At 40.9% G+C, this 17568-nt stretch overlaps 1 protein-coding gene across 1 annotated transcript in view; it reads left to right on the top strand.

Annotated features, from left to right (window-relative positions):
* Positions 1–11710: 11710 nt before the first annotated feature.
* The window catches only part of ZCCHC7 (zinc finger CCHC-type containing 7), a 178392-nt gene continuing 172534 nt past the window's right edge, over positions 11711–17568 (top strand). Inside the window, 2 exon segments of the mRNA XM_061634641.1 lie at positions 11711–11843; positions 12174–12239. The gene's annotated coding sequence lies outside the window, so the exon portion shown is untranslated.

The following is a 17568-nucleotide window of genomic DNA, read 5'->3' as shown; positions in this document are numbered from 1 at the left end:
TCCTTAAGTTGGGAGTAAAGCAGCTCCTTTGGAAGACGGTGATTAGGCATTCGAACAACATGGCAGGTCCAGCAAAGTTGATGTTGCAGGATCATTGTTTCAACACTAGTGGTCTTTGCTTTTTCCAATATGCTAACATTAGTCCACCTATCTATCCGCCAAGTAATTTGCAGAATTTTCTGGAGGCAGTGTTGGTGGAATCTTTCAAGAAGTTGGGAGTGGTGTTTATAAATGGTCCATGTTTCACGGGCATACAGTAAGGTCGGTAGTACAATGGCTTTGTAAATAAGCATTTTGGTCTCCCTGCAAATATCCCGATCCTCGAACACTCGACGCTTCATTCGGAAGAATGTGGCACTCGCAGAGCTCAGATGATGCTGAATCTCAGAGCTGATGTCATCTTTTACGGAGAGATGGCTGCCAAGATAAGAAAAGTGATCGACATTCTCCAGTGTCACACCGTTAAGCTGGATTGATGGTGCTACAGAGGGATTGGTTCGCACGTGCTGATGGAGCACTTTGGTTTTTTTGATGTTAAGCAAGAGGCCAAGCTTTTCATATGCTTCTGCAGACATTTAGGATAGTTTGAAGATGTTTCTCTGAATGTGCAGAGACTACATTATCATTGACATATTGAAGTTCTGCAACAAAGGTTGTAATTACCTTACTTTTTGCATTCAGCCTACTGAGATGAAAAAGCTTTCCATCTGTTCGATATGTGATTTCCACACCAGTGGGAAGTTTCCCCTCAACAAGGTGTAAAATTGTGGTGATGAAAATAGCAAATAAGGTCGGAGCAATGACGCATCCCTGTTTGATGCCTGATCCCACTTTGAATGGATCACTTTGAGAGCCATTGTTATCCAAAATTGTCACCATCATGTTGTCATGGAGGAGTCGCAAAATATTCACAAATTTATCAGGGCATCCAATTTTCAGAAGGATGGTCCAGAGAGCAGTTCGATTTACAGTATCAAAGGCCTTAGTCAGATCAATAAACACCATATACAGAAGTCGGTTTTTCTCCCTGCATTTTTCTTGAAGCTGTCATGCAGTGAAGATCATGTCCACTGTCCCCCTGGAAGGGTGGAAACCATTTTGGGATTCAGGGAGAATGTCTTCTGAGATAGGTAGGAGGCGATTTGCGAGGATCCATGCAAGGATTTTACCTGCGGTAGCTAGAAAACAGATACCTTGGTAGTTCCCACAATCTGTTCTATCACCCTTCTTGAAAAGAGTGATAATTATGGCATCCCTAAAGTCTTCTGGGATCTCTTCCCTCATCCAGATTTCTTTACTCAGCAAAAATTATAGATAGATCAAAATACCAATTTTAGAGTGTTTCTAGATTGATTTCTTATCTCCCAATTATTTCATTTCTTTGCTAAAAGGAGGCCATGCGATACAGTCATAGTTGTTGTTTAGCAGATAAACCCAAGACACTGATACTCTTGTTTTGTTTTTTTACCGCATGGGAATGGGATCCACTGTCCACGAGTGGCTCATACATGGGTGACAGAATGTTTTAAGAACAGTTCTATGAATGTTGTTAATGTGTGATAAAAAACCAAGAAAGCCATTCTTAAATTAAATGTTCATATTATAATTAACGTTGTTGTTTCATTCAACTGACAAACATAGGAAATGCAAAACCCAGCTTAAGCGTTACTAAAAGGTCTTTTGTCCTTTGTCTCAAAAGCAAATTACCCCTAGTACTACTGCTAGTATTAATACTACTACTACTCCATCTAAGATCCTCAGATGAACACTTTTTTATACCTTTTCTTCCTTACCCCCCAATGCAACTTTGTTTTTAGAAATAGTAATCCTTCTGTAAGATTAGAGCATTCTTTCATGATAATAATCAATATAGAATAACACACTTGTAAACTCTGAGCAAATTTGATACATACTGATAAATTTGGCAGTAGAAAATAGGTCACTGATTATATTTCCAATTTGCATCTGGCTCTCGTTGACTTTCTGCTAGTGTGCTAGAAAACAGGTGCTTAAATGGAGTGTCGCAGGCTTGGAGTGATAGGGTCTATCTTGCTTTCATCACACCATGCCTTAGAGTTAGCTTGCACTGTTTTGATAGAGCTATTAATTTAAATTCTTTCTTTTAAGTTTTGCCCCCCCTTTTAAAAAAACCCTCCAACTGATTTGTGCATATGAATGGAGTGAAACAAATAATATAATCTTAACTCCAGTGAATGGTTTTCAGACTGACATCTGTACATTAAGAATATGTAAAAATACCAATTTCATGCTCTGACAGCTTATTCTGCATTGGTGGTCGTGGTGGGATAATACCATGGGAATGCCAAATGTCAAAACATTACATACTGGCAACCATTCACATGTTCATCTGATGAGCTATCACTGAATGTTCCTTTAAGGGACATTCTTCTGAAAAATGAGAATGAGGGAGGGAAAAAACCTAACAAAACAATACAATACAATTCAGGTCAGGTCAGACTCAAGAATTAGCATCCCCGTAAATAAAACAACAACACTGAGCCTGATGTTTTCTTAAGGTTCATTCCCCATCCCCAAGATTGCCAGGTGCTGGAGTTCTTCTGGAGGCTGGAGCATTGTTCCTTGGGCCAACACTTAAAAACTAGAGATTCTGCAGGCAACAAGGAACCTCTTCTGCTTTGTCCCACCTCTTCCATACGTGATCGGTCCCCACCCTCCCTCCCTCCCTCCTATATAAGTTCCTCATCCTGCTAGCTGGCTCTCTGTGCAGCTGGTACACTTGTATGCATCTTAGAAGCAATACTTGGTTTCTGCCATGCTCCCCAGCCTTGCTAGACCACTCTCTACTCCTTGGCTCTATCAGCTCTATCTATCTACTGTCTATCTACTCCTCATTGCCTTGTTTGCTTGGACTGCTTTTCCTTGGCTTAGCAATTTTAGCAGAAGATTCACCCAGGCAGTACTGAGTGCTGTCTGACCACCATGGACTTTTATACTGTAAGGAAGTGCTGAATCCTTCCAAGCTGTGCCTAATTTGAAGGTGTTTAATTGGGAGTAAACCCCATTGAATTCAGTAGGACTTACTTTTGAGTAGAAATGTTTAGGACTATGCTGTAAATTAATGGGACTTTTGAGTTTGAGTGAACAAAGCAAAGGATTGCGTTTGTATTATAAATCTTTCTCTTCCTCTCCAACCTTATTTTCTAAAGCAATTAGGCAGGGCTTACTTAGATGTCACTGCTTTTCTTACGTAGAAAACTAATACTGATTTTATTTTTTTAAAAAAAACCAATGTTCTGCAATGACAACTGGTTTGGACAATAAACTATTATATAGGGTGTATGCATTTTACATCTCCAGTGTGTGTATATGGAGTCTTTCCAACATCCGTGTGAGGTAGAGTTGCCGATTGGAAACCAAGGCAACTGACAACAAGAAATAAATCCCTTCAAAATCCAGTAACCATAAAAATAAGTATAAAACAGTTGTAAAACAGCTTAAAGTGGCATTATTCAGAATTTTGGGTTGGGTGAGGTTGCAGTTCTGTGCACACTTTCCTGTTTCAATAAGCCCTATTAAATACATGGAACTGAGTAAACATGCATTGGATTGCACTATAAGTATCTTTACTGGTTGTGTAAATAATAAACATCTTGATATTCATGCTTATATAAATATTTCTTCATATTATGTGAAAAGATACTTTTCTTAAACATGGGAAGGGCTGTACCTCAGTGGTAGGGTATATGCTTTGCATGCAATGGTCCAAAATCCAATCTCTGGAAAAGACTATTGCCTGGAATCCTGGAGAGCTAATGTTAGTCCATGTCATCAATACTGAGCTAGATAGTACCAAATGGCCTGAATCAGTATAAGGCAGATTCCTTTGTTCCTAAAAGTGGAAAGAGATCCAAGGGCCACAGTGACTCCAAAATTTATTTATATATTTTATTTACAACATTTCATTCATTCATTCATTGATGATCACTTGTGGCTGAGTAAGATTGTCTTCCAAGATAAGGTCTTTAACAGTGGGTCCATAAGTGACTGTGGAGGCCAATTCTGGATCCACACAGCCTCCCACAGTGAGGACATAGGTTTCCAAATGGAAGATGGTCATGATGAGGATTTGCTTGATGTGTCTTCTGCTTAGCTTGTTTGTCCCGTTCGCCCTGTATTCGTGCTTCTTCAAAATCCACAGCACCTTTGATAATAGCCGACCTCCATTTGGGATGTTCATGGGCCAAGACTTCGCAGTTCTAAATGTTCATGTTACATTTTTTAAAATTTGCTTTAAGAACATCTTTAAACCTCTTTTGGTGTCCACTGATGTTCCATTTTCCATCCTTAAGTTGCGAGTAAAGTAGCTGCTTTGGAAGACGGTGATCAACATGGCCGGTCCAGCAAAGTTGATGTTGAAGGGATCATTTTTCTTTGCTTCTTCCAAATTGCTAACATTAGTCCGTCTGTCTTCCCAAGTAATTTGCAGAATTTTCCGGAGGCAGCGCTGGTGGAATCTTTCAAGAAGTTGGGAGTGGCGTTTATAAATGGTCCATGTTTCACAGGCATACAGTAAGGTCAGTAGTACAATGGCTTTGTAAATAAGCATTTTGGTCTCCCTGCGAATATCCCGATCCTCAAACACCTACACCTCATTCGAGAGAATGTGGCACTCGCAGAGCTCAGACGATGCTGAATTTCAGCATCGATGTCAGCTTTTAGAGAGAGATGGCTGCCAAGATAGGGGAAGTGATCAACGTTCTCCAACGTCACACCATTAAGGTGGATTGTTCGCACCTGTTGATGAAGCACTTTGGTTTTTTTAATATTAAGTGAGAGCCCAAGCTTTCCATATGCTTCTGTGAAGACATTCAGGATAGTTTGAAGATCTTTCTCTGAATGTGCAGATATTGAAGTTCTACGAGAGAGGTTGACATTACCTTACTTTTTGCTTTCAGCCTACTGAGATGAAAAAGCTTTCCATTTGTTCGATATATGATTTCCACACCAGTAGGAAGTTTCCCCTCAATAAGGTATAGAATCATAGCAATGAAGATAGCAAATAAGGTCGGAGCAATGACACATCCCTGCTTTACGCTTGATCCGACTCTGAATGTATCGCTCTGAAAGCCATTGTTGTCCAAAATTGTTGCTGTCATGTTGTCATGAAGGAGTCACAAAATATTCAAATTTATCAGGGCATCCAGTTTTCAATGAAATTAAATTAAAGGATCAATTTCTTACAACAGCAGAACAAGTACTTGTGGCATCTGTAACATGGAAAGCATACCTTGAATTTAACCTGGTAGCGAATCAGAAACCAGTATAGATTTCAGAGCAGAAGTATTATGTGCTGATAGGATCTCACTCATGTCAGCAATTCTATACTAACTGCCACACCTGGGTCAGGTTGTGCTGCATGGAGATTTCTGTGACCTTGGCTGACTGGCTGCCAGGATTTTTTTAGTTTTAGTGTTTGGTTAGGAATCTTGACTGGTTGTGGGATGCTGAGTTTTCTGCCTTACTCATAGGAATCTTGTTGTGGTTGGCATGGTATTACATTTAAGAAATCATCACTGTCTTATTTTTATTTCCTATTTGCATTTCATTTACCTTTAATCTCACTCCCTTACATCCATAGAAGCAACAACAGTGGTTCCATGTGCTCAGCTCAACCCCCTTAAACCCACTGATGATGCCCCTTGTTGTTTGCATGAAGGTTTGTTTCTTGCCCAATAGTGGACATTCCAGGCAGGGGGTTGCCAACCCTGCTTGAATATTGATATCTTTTCAGAGGATCCCTAGTCAAGCCTTACCAACAGCACAATCCTGACCATATCTACTCAGAAGTAAGTTCTATTGAGTTCTATGGGGCTTAGTCCCTTAGTAAGTGTGTTTAGAATTGCAGCCTTCTGGGGCACCCATCTTTACTCCTAAGTGCTCCCATCTAACATCTCCACAACACTAGGCTCCTTTCTTCCTACAATGGACTTCTTGTGACTGGCCTGGCCAGAGGGCACTTAAATCCTTCTTTCCAGAAGCAAGTAGGCTAGAGTAAACATTCCCTACCCAGGCTCCTTAAGCAGGTGAGAAGGAATGATCCTGTTACTTCAGCTGGACCTGGGAATACCCTCATTTATCTAAGATTTCTATCTTAATTTCAATCAGAGAAATGTTTTTGTTTGAATGGTATGCTCCAAGCAACTGTGGTGTTTAATGACATTACAAGAGCCCACCCCGTGACATCACTAGAGCCTACCCTGTGATATCACTAGTGCCCATCCTTGAAATCTCAGGGTTTGGGATGCTTCTGGTCTGGCAATCTTAGTTTCACCCCCAACCAAGACTTTGCCAATTACCCTATCACTCTCCCTCCCTAGTTAACACACAACGCACCACACCAAAGGACTCTACATATAGTCTACAACTTGATACTTCCTTCCTTCACTCTGGAGTCTTTCAACCTTCCTAGGATTGCAGCCAGTCTTCAACCTGGTCCAGAAACAACTGTCACCTCAAGTTCACAACAATCAGGTATCACCTAGCGGTAGCCACTAATCCTTACTCTCTTCTTAGCAGACCTCATCCTTCTCTTTGGGCCAGTGATATCAGTTTCTGGGTTGGATCTTCAACTTCCTTTCAGAGGCCAACCTTCATTCCTGGTTCCCCTAAACGCCTCATTATTCTACTCCAACAGCTACTGTAGGACATGATTCTTAAATCTTGGGTCGCTAGATGTTGTCGGACTACAACTCCCATAAACTCCAGCTACCTTAATCAATGGCCAAGGATGATGGGAGTTGAACTACATCTCTTACAGTTATGAGTCAATAAGATCAGGCAGAATGTCCACCAAGTGACCAATTAAAACAGACCACTCGTTTGATTTTGAATATAAAGCCAGAAACCTCTCCAAACGGAGCCCCTTGTTGATAGCTTAACTTACCAGTTACTGCCTGCAAGTCAGTATTTAGTTCACATCTTACTTGAAACAATATAGCATTCTTATAATACCTTACCACCTAAACAATATGGATTCTCTACAAACTGCTACATTTTGATTTGGAGACTTACAATAGGTAAAACTGACCATGAGGGAGGAGAAGGGGGAGGAGAAAGAAGGAGGAAGGGGATTGGAAGGGGAAGGGCAGGAAGGGCAAAGGAAGGGGGAGAGAAGGGGCAAGGGGGAGTAGATGGGAGGGAGGAGGTGGGGAGAGGAGGTGGGGAGTGCAGGTTGCATGCTTTTTGAGTTCAATGGGATTTACTCCCGTGCAGTAATGCTTGGGATAGGTGAAACTCACCTGGGGGAGGGGCGGGGAGGATGGGGAAGGGAGAGAGAAGGGGAGGAAGGTAGGGGTAGGGAGGATGGGGGAGGAGATTTGGTGGGTGGACACTGGGTAGAGGGGAAGCCTCTTTCCTTTCCAAAAGGAAAACATTGTGAACAGTTTCATTGCTCTTCAGCCTTTCCCCCTCCTTTTTATTCTACAGCAGGCACATATAGTCTCCTACCCAAATTTAAACCAAAGCTGTCCCTGGCCACATCCACACCAGACTGTTATTTCACTTTAGACAGTCATGGCTTCCCCAAAGAATCCTGGGAAGTGTAGTTAGTGAAGGCTGCTGAGAACTGCTAGGAGACATCCTATTCCCCTCATAGAGCTACAGTCCCGAGAAGAGGGGATGACTGTTAAATGTAACGACTCTCAGCACCCTTCACAAACTACACTTCCCAAGATTCTTGGGGGAAGCCATGACTGTTTAGAGTGAAATAAAGGTCTGGCGTGGGTGTCGCCGTCTGATTAGCCAAGCAAAACAGCAGTGAGCCTGGCTTTTAGAACACTGACAATTGGTTCTTACTGAGCATGCCCGCACTTATTGACTCCAGTGTTAAATTTCTTAAACTAATTAAAAATCACCCATGCATTTTTAAAACTTTTAAACTACAGAAATTGAAGGTCAGAGTATGGGGCAAGGTCAGTAATAGGATTACAGGTACTCTCTGAACATAGCTGATTAATTAATTTCAACAGATTATAAGACCACTGATAGAAAACCCATCAGGGGTTTGGGTTTTTTCCCCTCCTGTTTTACACTTTGAACTTTTGATTCTGAGTGTTTTGTGTATGGCCATGAAAACTTAGAGGATTGTTAAGCAAGCGTTTCTGAGTTCAGAACTATAAGTTTTGTGAGGTTTTGTTTTGAAATGAGCTTATGGAAAGCATCAGAATGGCATGGAGCGTTATTTTCAATTTAACAATGCAACATCCAAAAAATCCATGCTGTCTTGTGGCTGTATAATAAAAATATATAATAATAATGTATAATATTGTATAATGTATAATAAAAATATTATTTTGTCTTCTAGATTTTTTCTTCCTATAGAAATCATGGCATCCACCATGTTCTAGTTCCTGATCTTTTCTACAGATGAAAGTATTGGTCCACAGCTGGTATAAATCTGCAGGAACATTAATAGGTCAACACTTTAAAGTGGCTAAAAACCAGTACCTCCTTGCAGACCAATAGACTCCTCAGAGTCTACAGGTGACAAATCTCATAGAATGACTCTGTTCAGTTGAATGTCATACAATTTTGTCAGTTTTCCATAGGGCACCAATCAAAGTGCTTTATAAAGGGACATGGTTTACAAAGAAAACACCTCAATAAATTAAAGCAAATATTCAGTATTAATGCAGAAGATCCTTCTTTCTCAGAAACAAACTTGGCACAAAGATCCAGCATTGGGGAAAGGGGGAGTTTTTCAACTGCGAGCCATCTGTTGTTACACATGAAAACAGTTTTCCAAAAGATGTACCAACACTGCAAATGTTAAAAGCTTCAATCATTTATTCATTCATATTAATAAATAAATGTGATGGATAGAGAGACTCCATTTTGTGCCACTTTCCCTTCACATGGTTCTTTGGTGACTTTTCTCCAATATATTTGAGCATATATTCACTAAGTGAAGTTTTCATGCACAACCGACTCCTCAAGCCCCATGCATAAAAACATAGAATTTAAGCCTAAACACCACCAAAAATTATACAGAATGGCAGAAGCCATGCACCGACTATAATTCTGCAATTAAATTTTGGAAATGTCTTGCTTTTGGGTTGTAGTCACTGGGTATATTCCAGAGAAATTGATGGATGCCCAGGCCCCATTGAAGTAAATGGGATTTGGGCATAGCTAACCATCCCAGAATTACACCCAGCATGTAACCACACAAGACTGCAATCAGAATTCGTACTAACAGTCCGCTACCAGCTCATGCAAGTGGTCTACTCGCATGAGTAGTTGTAGCACTGTAACTGTGACTTTACACAAGGTTGTAGCTCCTCTTCTGTGTGCTAGGGAAATGACAGCTGATGATCAGAACCAATCATCAGACTTTGGGAAGAAGGGACAGATTATTCAACATGTTCTGCACAGGACTCTTCTACTGCTTCTAAAATCATGCACGCTCAGAATACATCATCAGATGGAATACACGTCTCATGGAGCTATTGTACTAGAGTATTGTATGCACTGTCTGCACAAAGGAGCACATCCCTAAAGGGGGATTTGCTTCTATAGGAACAAGACAGAACTCCACCAGAAAATATGGACGTTTAGTAGGGTTTTCATAGTGTGCCTGCACTGTATCCTTTTTAATGCATTCATTTCTCAAACAGGAGTCCCCCATGTCTTACAGTCACAATCAGTTTATTTATATCTAGCATTTTCCACAAATGCATTGCACTCAGAAGTCTTCACAGAATAGACAATACAATAGCACAGTAGCCATAATAGTGTAATATGCTGTAACGCTGACAGTTTGACAATTAAACAGCTCATTTAAAACATATCAAACATTTATACATGCATTAAACATACCAACAGGTCAGTTAACAAGCCATTTTTAAACTGAAGGGAGATTCAAGGATTGTGATATCGTCTGCCGTTTAAAAATCCCACAAAGCACATACAGCAGGGTCGCACTCATACGGCAGGTTACGTTCCGGACCCCTGCTGTGAAGCGAAAACCGCTGTAAAGCGGAACTCATTGAATAGAATGGTGCGCTATGTCCAAAAACTGACGTAAAAGCGGAACAAGCGCCGTATGAGTGGGGCTTTAGTCTAATTGCATCTAATTGAGACCGCTGTATTAGCGAATCGCTGTAAAGCGAAGTGTTGTAAAGCGGGGCACTACTGTACAAGATTTTGCACCTGCCCAAACTAATTCTAGTTCCTGGCCTTTACTACCAGTTGCACTAGCAGACTATACATCAGGGGTGGTCACTCCGTGGCCCTCCAGATGCTGCTGAACTACAGCTCCCATCAGTCTCAGCCAACACAGCTCATGGTCAGGAATGATGGGAGCTGTAGTCCAGCAGCATCTGGAGAGCCACGGAGTAGCCACCCCTGCTATACATATTATATTAATATAGGACTGTGATACTTAGAACTATCACAGAATGCTCAAATTACATGATTCAAATTCATAGGGCACCAAAACCTCAGGACTTGGCTACTTCACACAGATACATGTGACTAGTGTATAGATTAAACAAATAGGGTGATAAAATACACCCGTCTCACACCCTTTCCGATGGGGAACCAATCAGTTTCTCCATATTCTGTCCTTACAGTAGCCTGTTGTGCAGAATAAATGTTGGGCATCAGGACAATCAGATGCTGCGGCACCCCCATTTCTTTTAAAGCATTCCATAGCTTTTCATGATCTACACAATCAAAGGCTTTGCTGTAATCTATAACGCATAGGGTGATTTCCTTCTGAAATTCCTTGGTCCATTCCATTATCCAATGTATGTTTGCAATATGAACTCTTGAGAATTGTAGCTGTGGGAAGAAAACAGGAGGTCTCTCAGCACCCATAATAAACCACAGTTCCCAGGATTCTTTGGGGAAAGCTATGACTGTTTAAAGTGGCATGATACTGCTTTAAATGCATAATACAGATGAGGCTCCAGACAGAGAGACATAGAGGACCACATTTAGTCCTCAAGTGTGAGGCTCCCCGCTATTAATGTTGGAAAATGACAAACTCCATCTTGACGTAAGTCAAAGCATCTCTATATAGAGGAAACAAAATGTGATTCAACCAGCTGAGACCTTTTTAGCCCCAAACTCCGCCTTTAAACCAACCTGTAACTTAAGGTCCACTTTCAGCTTTTATGTTCCCCCTGCTATCTTCTTGTCTAGATTATTTTTTCTTTAAAAAAAAAAACTAAACGAAAAAATTGTGGTTCTGGTTCCATCCATGTAACTAATACACTAATTATAAAAGACACGTGCATAGGCAAATCAATTAAAAACAAGCATCTATTGAAGTCCCTCCTCTCATTAAGCTGTGCAAAACATAGGAACCCAGATGTTTAAAAATGGAATGAATTAATGTATTTCGGTCACAGACCAGCCAAGTTTAAAAACGGAAATCCTGATATCTCTGTAACTCCCACGTGCCCTTGAACAACACGCTACTAATGCGCCGTCTTCCTTTCCCCAGCATGAAGTGTCACGCCCCTATTTTTATACTCCCGCGCACCGCCCCTTTCCTTTGGCAATTTAATAGAGGCGCCCACGTGTACTGAAACTCCTGTATGTGCTCTGCAACTTTTTCGCTCTCCTGCGACCTCATACAATGAACCATCAAGGGCGGGTACCCGCGCTTGCGCTGCATGCTTCTACCGTCGTGGATAGTTGCAGCGCAAGCGCAGTAAGAGCAACTTGTCTCTTCACATGCCCCTCCTTCTCTCAGCCGGCGGAAACGTAGCCCAGCGTGAGGGGCGGGAGGAGGAGGTCGTTGGAGGCGCTTCTTCCGGTCGCGAGGAGCTTCCTGGTCGCAGCAGGCAGCGCTAGTGAGTAATCTGCGTGAGCGAGCTCACGAAATGGGTTACCTCGCCCCCACCCGCACCCCCAGGGTAGTTGTAGAGCATCCACTTTTACCTAGTCCCTCCCCACCCCCAGTCCTAATCGAACCGTCCTCTTTCTCTAAGGTTGCCAAAATGTCATCATCTTGGCCAGTTGCCACAGGACAACGATGTAAATCCGGAGGGTGGGGGATAATGTTTGTGCACTTGTGTTATGTCTTTACTCTCTGTAAAATGGTTGTCTTCGGGGTTGGGGGAGCACTCTGTCCATGCTCAAAGACGTTACGTCCTTACATTGTTTTCTTTCTCTTTTTAAAGCTGTTAGAAGGTCCTGGCAGCAATGATGAGAACTGATACCATATAGATATCATTAGATTTTTTTGGGTAAGTTTACGTTTTGTTCTGTTCAGAGAAAAGGTATTTTACACATGTTCAGAGAGACAAGTGTCTGGAATGTGAGATTTTTCAGAATAACAGCAAACTTACTCAGTTTCAAGTTGTGGACAGACTGTGCTGCCCCCTCTCTTCCAGCACAGCGCAGAAGCTGGCAATTGATCTTGTCAATCCTGGGAAAGGGGAGGGAGGAATAGTACCAAGAGGATGCTTAATTCTGTGGAAACATATATGAACTTAAAAAGAGTCCAGAAATCATGTAGTATCATAAACACATTCCTGTTTGTAACCAAGATCTTGCTTAATCATAAAGTGCAAGGGCTAGATATTATACATGCTTGAATGTAAAAAACATAAGAATGTAAGATGAGCCCAAATGGATCAAGCCACAGGGCTATCTAGTCAAGCATATTGTTCTCACAGCCGCAAAAGAGATGCCTAAGGGAAGCTGGCAAACAGGACCTGAGTGCAATAGCACTCTGCACACTTGTGATTCCCAGCAACTGGTATTCAGCAGGTTACTGCCTCTGACAGTGAAGGTAGAATACAGCCATTGATAACCTTATTCTCCATGAATTTGTCTAATCCTCTTTTGAAGCTATCCAAGTTGGTGGTGTCATTATATCTTGTGGGAGTGAGTTCCATAATTAACTGCACACTCTGTGAAGAAGTACTTCCTTTTGTTTGTCCTGAAACTTCCTATATTCAGCTTCATTGGATGCCCCCAAGTTCCAGTATTATGTGAGAAGAACTTTTCTCTCCACACCATCAATAATTTATACACCTCTAATATGTACCCTCTTACCTGCCTTTTCTCTAAACTAAAAAAGCCCCAAATAGGGGAGTGTCTCCATCTTCTTGATCATTTTGGTTGTTCTTTTCTGAAACTTTTCCAGCCCTGCAGTATCCTTTTTAAGGTGAGGCGACTAGCACTTTATGCAGTGTTCCAGATGTGGTTGCACCATAGGTCTGTATAATAGTAGTATTATTTTTGTTGTTATATGCCTTCAAGTCAATTACAACTTACGGTGATATTATGATACTGGCAGCTTTATTTTCAGTTCCTTTGCTAATGATCCCTAGCATATTTGCCTTTTTGATAGCTGCCGCACGCTGGGTCAACATCTTCATTGAGCTATCTATTAAAACCCTGAGGTCTCATTCCTGGTCAGTCATTGACATTTCAGACCCCATGAGAGTATATGTGACATTAAGATTTTTTTTGCACCAATGTGTTTCACTTTTCCCTAATTTAAATGAGTTCCATTTGCCATTTTACTGCCCATTTACCTAATTTGGACCGATGGCTTTGGAACTCTTCACAATCCCTTTTTGTTTTAACCACCGTGAACAATTTGGTATCATCAGCAAACTTGGCTACCCCATTGCCTGTCCCAATGCTAAATAATTTATGAACAAGTTAAAAAACTATTGATCCTTGGGGGACTCCACTTCTATATCCCTCCGTTGGGAGTACTGTTCATTTTGACTTCCTGTTTCTTAACCTGTTTCTTAACCAGTTACTGATCCACAGGAGGACCTCTCCTGTTATCCTGTGACTGATAAGTTTACTCAGGAGTCTTGGGTAAATTCTTTTGTCAAATTCTCACCACTACTTGCCTCAGTTCCTCAGAACATAAGAAGAGCCTGCTGGATCAGGCCAATGGCCCATCTAGTCCAGCATCCTGTTCTCACAGTGGCCAACCCGATGCCTGTGGAAGCCTGCAAGCAGGACCTGAGCACAAGAGCACTTCCCCTCCTGTGGCTTCCAGCAACTGGTATTCAGAAGCATACTGTCTCTGACTGTGGAGGCAGAGCATATCCATCATGGCTACTAGCCATAGCCTTATCCTCCATATTTTTGTCTAATCCTCTTTTAAAGCCATCCAAGTTGGTGGCCATCACTGCCACCTATGGGAGCGAATTCCATAGCTTAACTATTTGGATTCTATGGAATGTAATACTATAAAATACAATATAAGAAATAAAAGGAGAAATAAAATAACAATTAAAAAAATTATAGCATCTAGCACAGAGCATTACAGTTGCTACAACACACAGAAAAATCAGACGATCAGCAATTTTCAATTGGTCTGTGGGGGGGAAAGTTTGGGAACTACTGGTTTACTGTGACCAGACTGCAGTATAATTGCAGGTATGGTAATGCCATTTAAATTGTTTTAACTATTAAATATGGAGTTGAAAAACTGGACAGTAATGGTCAATATAGTTCCTAAAAATGTCTTAGAATAATATGATGGGCTTTGGCAAGCATTTCTTTCAAATAATTTATAGTACCCTCCCCCCTAAGTATTTGCTATCAATCCTTAAAATATCATTTTTAATATTTTTTTTAATAGAAAGCCAGATTCAAGGTTCTCAAGGTTAATCCAAAGTTATCCACATGGCTTATACTAAAAACATTAGAATACAGTATTAAGTCTATAAAAATGTAAAATCAGAGTTATTAAAAAGAGTTAATATTAGTGTGAGAAATTTAGAGAAAAATTCTAAGGAGGCAAGTGTTCAAATCCCTGTCAAGCCAGTGGGTAGACATTGCGCAAGCTGCTTGCTCAACCTTGGTTTGTACATCTGTAAAATGGACTATTAATCACCCATTAGCTGTGATAGTACCTCACAGTGTTCTGTTTGAGGCAAACTACTTTACAATAGCCATTGTTCTTCAACCTTGGGTCCCCAGATGTTGTTGGATTACAGCTCCCATTATCCTTGGCTATTGGCTAAACTAGCTGGGCTTGATGGGGTTGTAGTCTGACATACATATATAAGCTTAATTAATTAAATAAATAAAATAAATCTAGGGACCCAACATTGAAAAACACACGTTTTATAATCCCACTGTGAATTAAGATCTGCATGGGGGCCCTCCACACTATCCCGCCACTAGGAATGATATTTCTGATCTGACACATGGGTGGGCCTTCTCCGTAATGGAACCCCCTTAAATTAGGTGGGGCCTGTGCTATTTTTCAGATGCCAGCTCAAAACATGGCTTTTTACATTGGCCTTTCGTAATGGATACTGACATTCACCCAAGAGGTGGCTTATATATTGTGGTTTTTATTGTACATTTATGTATTTTTTATTTTATGAACATGAACATTTTACTTTATTATGCTTTGATTGTTCCCCACCCTGAGAAGTTTTGATTTAGGGTGGAATAGAAAAAACATATAAATGCCAACTAAAGAAGTTTTTCTAGTAAAAATTATCCTTGTCTTTAAGAAGGTTATAAATCCCAGAGAGCTTTGAGCAGGCAACTTGTTCCTTTTCCCACCATTTTGCTTGCCCTTAAAGTGCAATCTATCTTCTCTAAGCAGATATAATAGTTTTAATAGCAGTACTATAGCTCAGTGGTAAAGCACATGTTTTCCATGCAAAAGGTCCAAGGATCAACCCTTGGCATCTCCAGGTAGGACTGGGAAAGACTCCTCTTTGAAATGCTGGATAGCTGCTGCCAGTCAGTGTAGGCGGTACTGATCTAGATGGACTTGTGATTTTACTCAGTATAAGTAACCTTTCTGTGTATTATATGTGATGTGTGTTGCAGCTGTCAAGTGAAACACAGATTGCTTCCTTTCTGTTTGGTGACATGATTTCCTCTAGATGTCAAACTTGTTCATATCTTTCTCTGAGTATACTGTGTTCTTAAAAACTCTATCATGCTTTAATGAGGAGCCAGGGAACTCTTTAAATAGTATGTTCTATCACAGGCAAGTCCTTGTCTCCATCTAATATCGGTTCACAAATGTTGCGCTATGTCTATATAGCATGGCAATATGGCTTGATTTGATAGTCTTGAATCAATAGCCATCCCTTCATCATCTCCTTTGTATGAAGGGGTGGTTATGAAGGTATTTCTTGTGAGAAGTACCCCCACAGTCTAAGGCTCGTATGAATGAGCTCAAAGTGTGGAAAATTAAGTCCCTTGTAGCATCCATTGTGTTCTTTTGAACTGCAAGCCTTCTACTGTTAAAGTGCCAGGGCCTGTTAGCTTTACTTAAGATATGGAAGTTGTCCTCTGCTTACTAATGTCTTGTCAGTTTATAGATTTTGTGTGTTATGAAATGCAGAAAGTGATTTCTATTAAAGGGGTATAATTGATGTTTTAAAAATGTCTGACAGATAATTTGTTAAAGGGTTTCCGATCCCTTGTTGTTCTACACAAAGTGAAAAGGACGAACAGACAATGTCTGCAGGCTTAGTCTAAAGTACTGTCATAATGCTAATGTTATGATGCTGTTGGTGAAATATTAGATTTTCATAGAGCTGTGCATTTATTGTGTACCACCTTTATTGTAAAAATCACAGTGTCTATGGAAATTCTTTTGATGTTTCACTGGCTGCAAACTGGGTGGCAACATAAGCACTATTGTTTCATGGTATCTGTGGGTTACTACTAGTTCTACATCATCTGGGCTTTGTTGATTTCATCCTTCTGAATTTATCATGCTGGCAATCCATTGCTGTCCTTTAGAAGCATATGGAATAAAATCAGCTGTGTTAGTCGCAACACCATATGTCTTGTAGCCATTTCTTCCTTCCTTGGGGTGACTATCACCAGTTTCCCCCCCTCCTTTCTCTTGGAGGAAAAGAGAACATTCAGAAAGGTAGTATGCCACTTATCCGTGGCAAGTAGCGGTTGCCCCCTTGTGACCATATGGGTGGCAAAGTGTAAGAATGCATGGTTACATGCCCAAGGAACCTCCTTTGGCTCCTCAAAACCAGAACTGGCAGTGTGAACCATTCCCAGATGGCTGTTTGCAGGCCACAGTTACAGTGTACCTTTGTTTCACCTGTATACATACTTCTCTCAGTTTTTTTAAAAGTAAGCCCATTATGTATTTAAAAGGCAGATGCTGTGCCTTGTACAGGCATGCAGCCTCCATAAATATGATGCATACACTTCTGTATTCCAGTTATTTGTACCTGAATAGCAAATGCTTCATGTGAAATGTCCATGAGTGACTAATGCTAGAGAACGTTTTTGTCTAATGTTACCAAATACTGTGATTCTGTGCCAATCAGCTTGGCCACCTACAGACAATATAGTGGTTATAAACAGGGCTGTGGAGTCGGTACGCCAAACCTTCGACTCCGACTCCTCTGTTTTTCTACTGTCCGACTCCGACTCTGACTCCACCCAAAATTGCTTCCAACTCCATGGCCCTGGAAAGGGCTGTAAATGTCTTTTTAAATTGGAAGCTCTCATAGGAGCATTTTTATCGCTGCCTGAATATGCGCTGATCTTGGCATCACAGCATTTGTCTTCATCTGGGTCCTGTGTCATACACTGACA

Source organism: Rhineura floridana, chromosome 1 (genome assembly GCF_030035675.1).
Source record: "Rhineura floridana isolate rRhiFlo1 chromosome 1, rRhiFlo1.hap2, whole genome shotgun sequence".
NCBI classification, from domain to species: domain Eukaryota; kingdom Metazoa; phylum Chordata; class Lepidosauria; order Squamata; family Rhineuridae; genus Rhineura; species Rhineura floridana.
The sequence above is the reverse complement of the archived record's forward strand: the minus strand, read 5'-3'. Positions and strand labels throughout refer to the sequence as shown.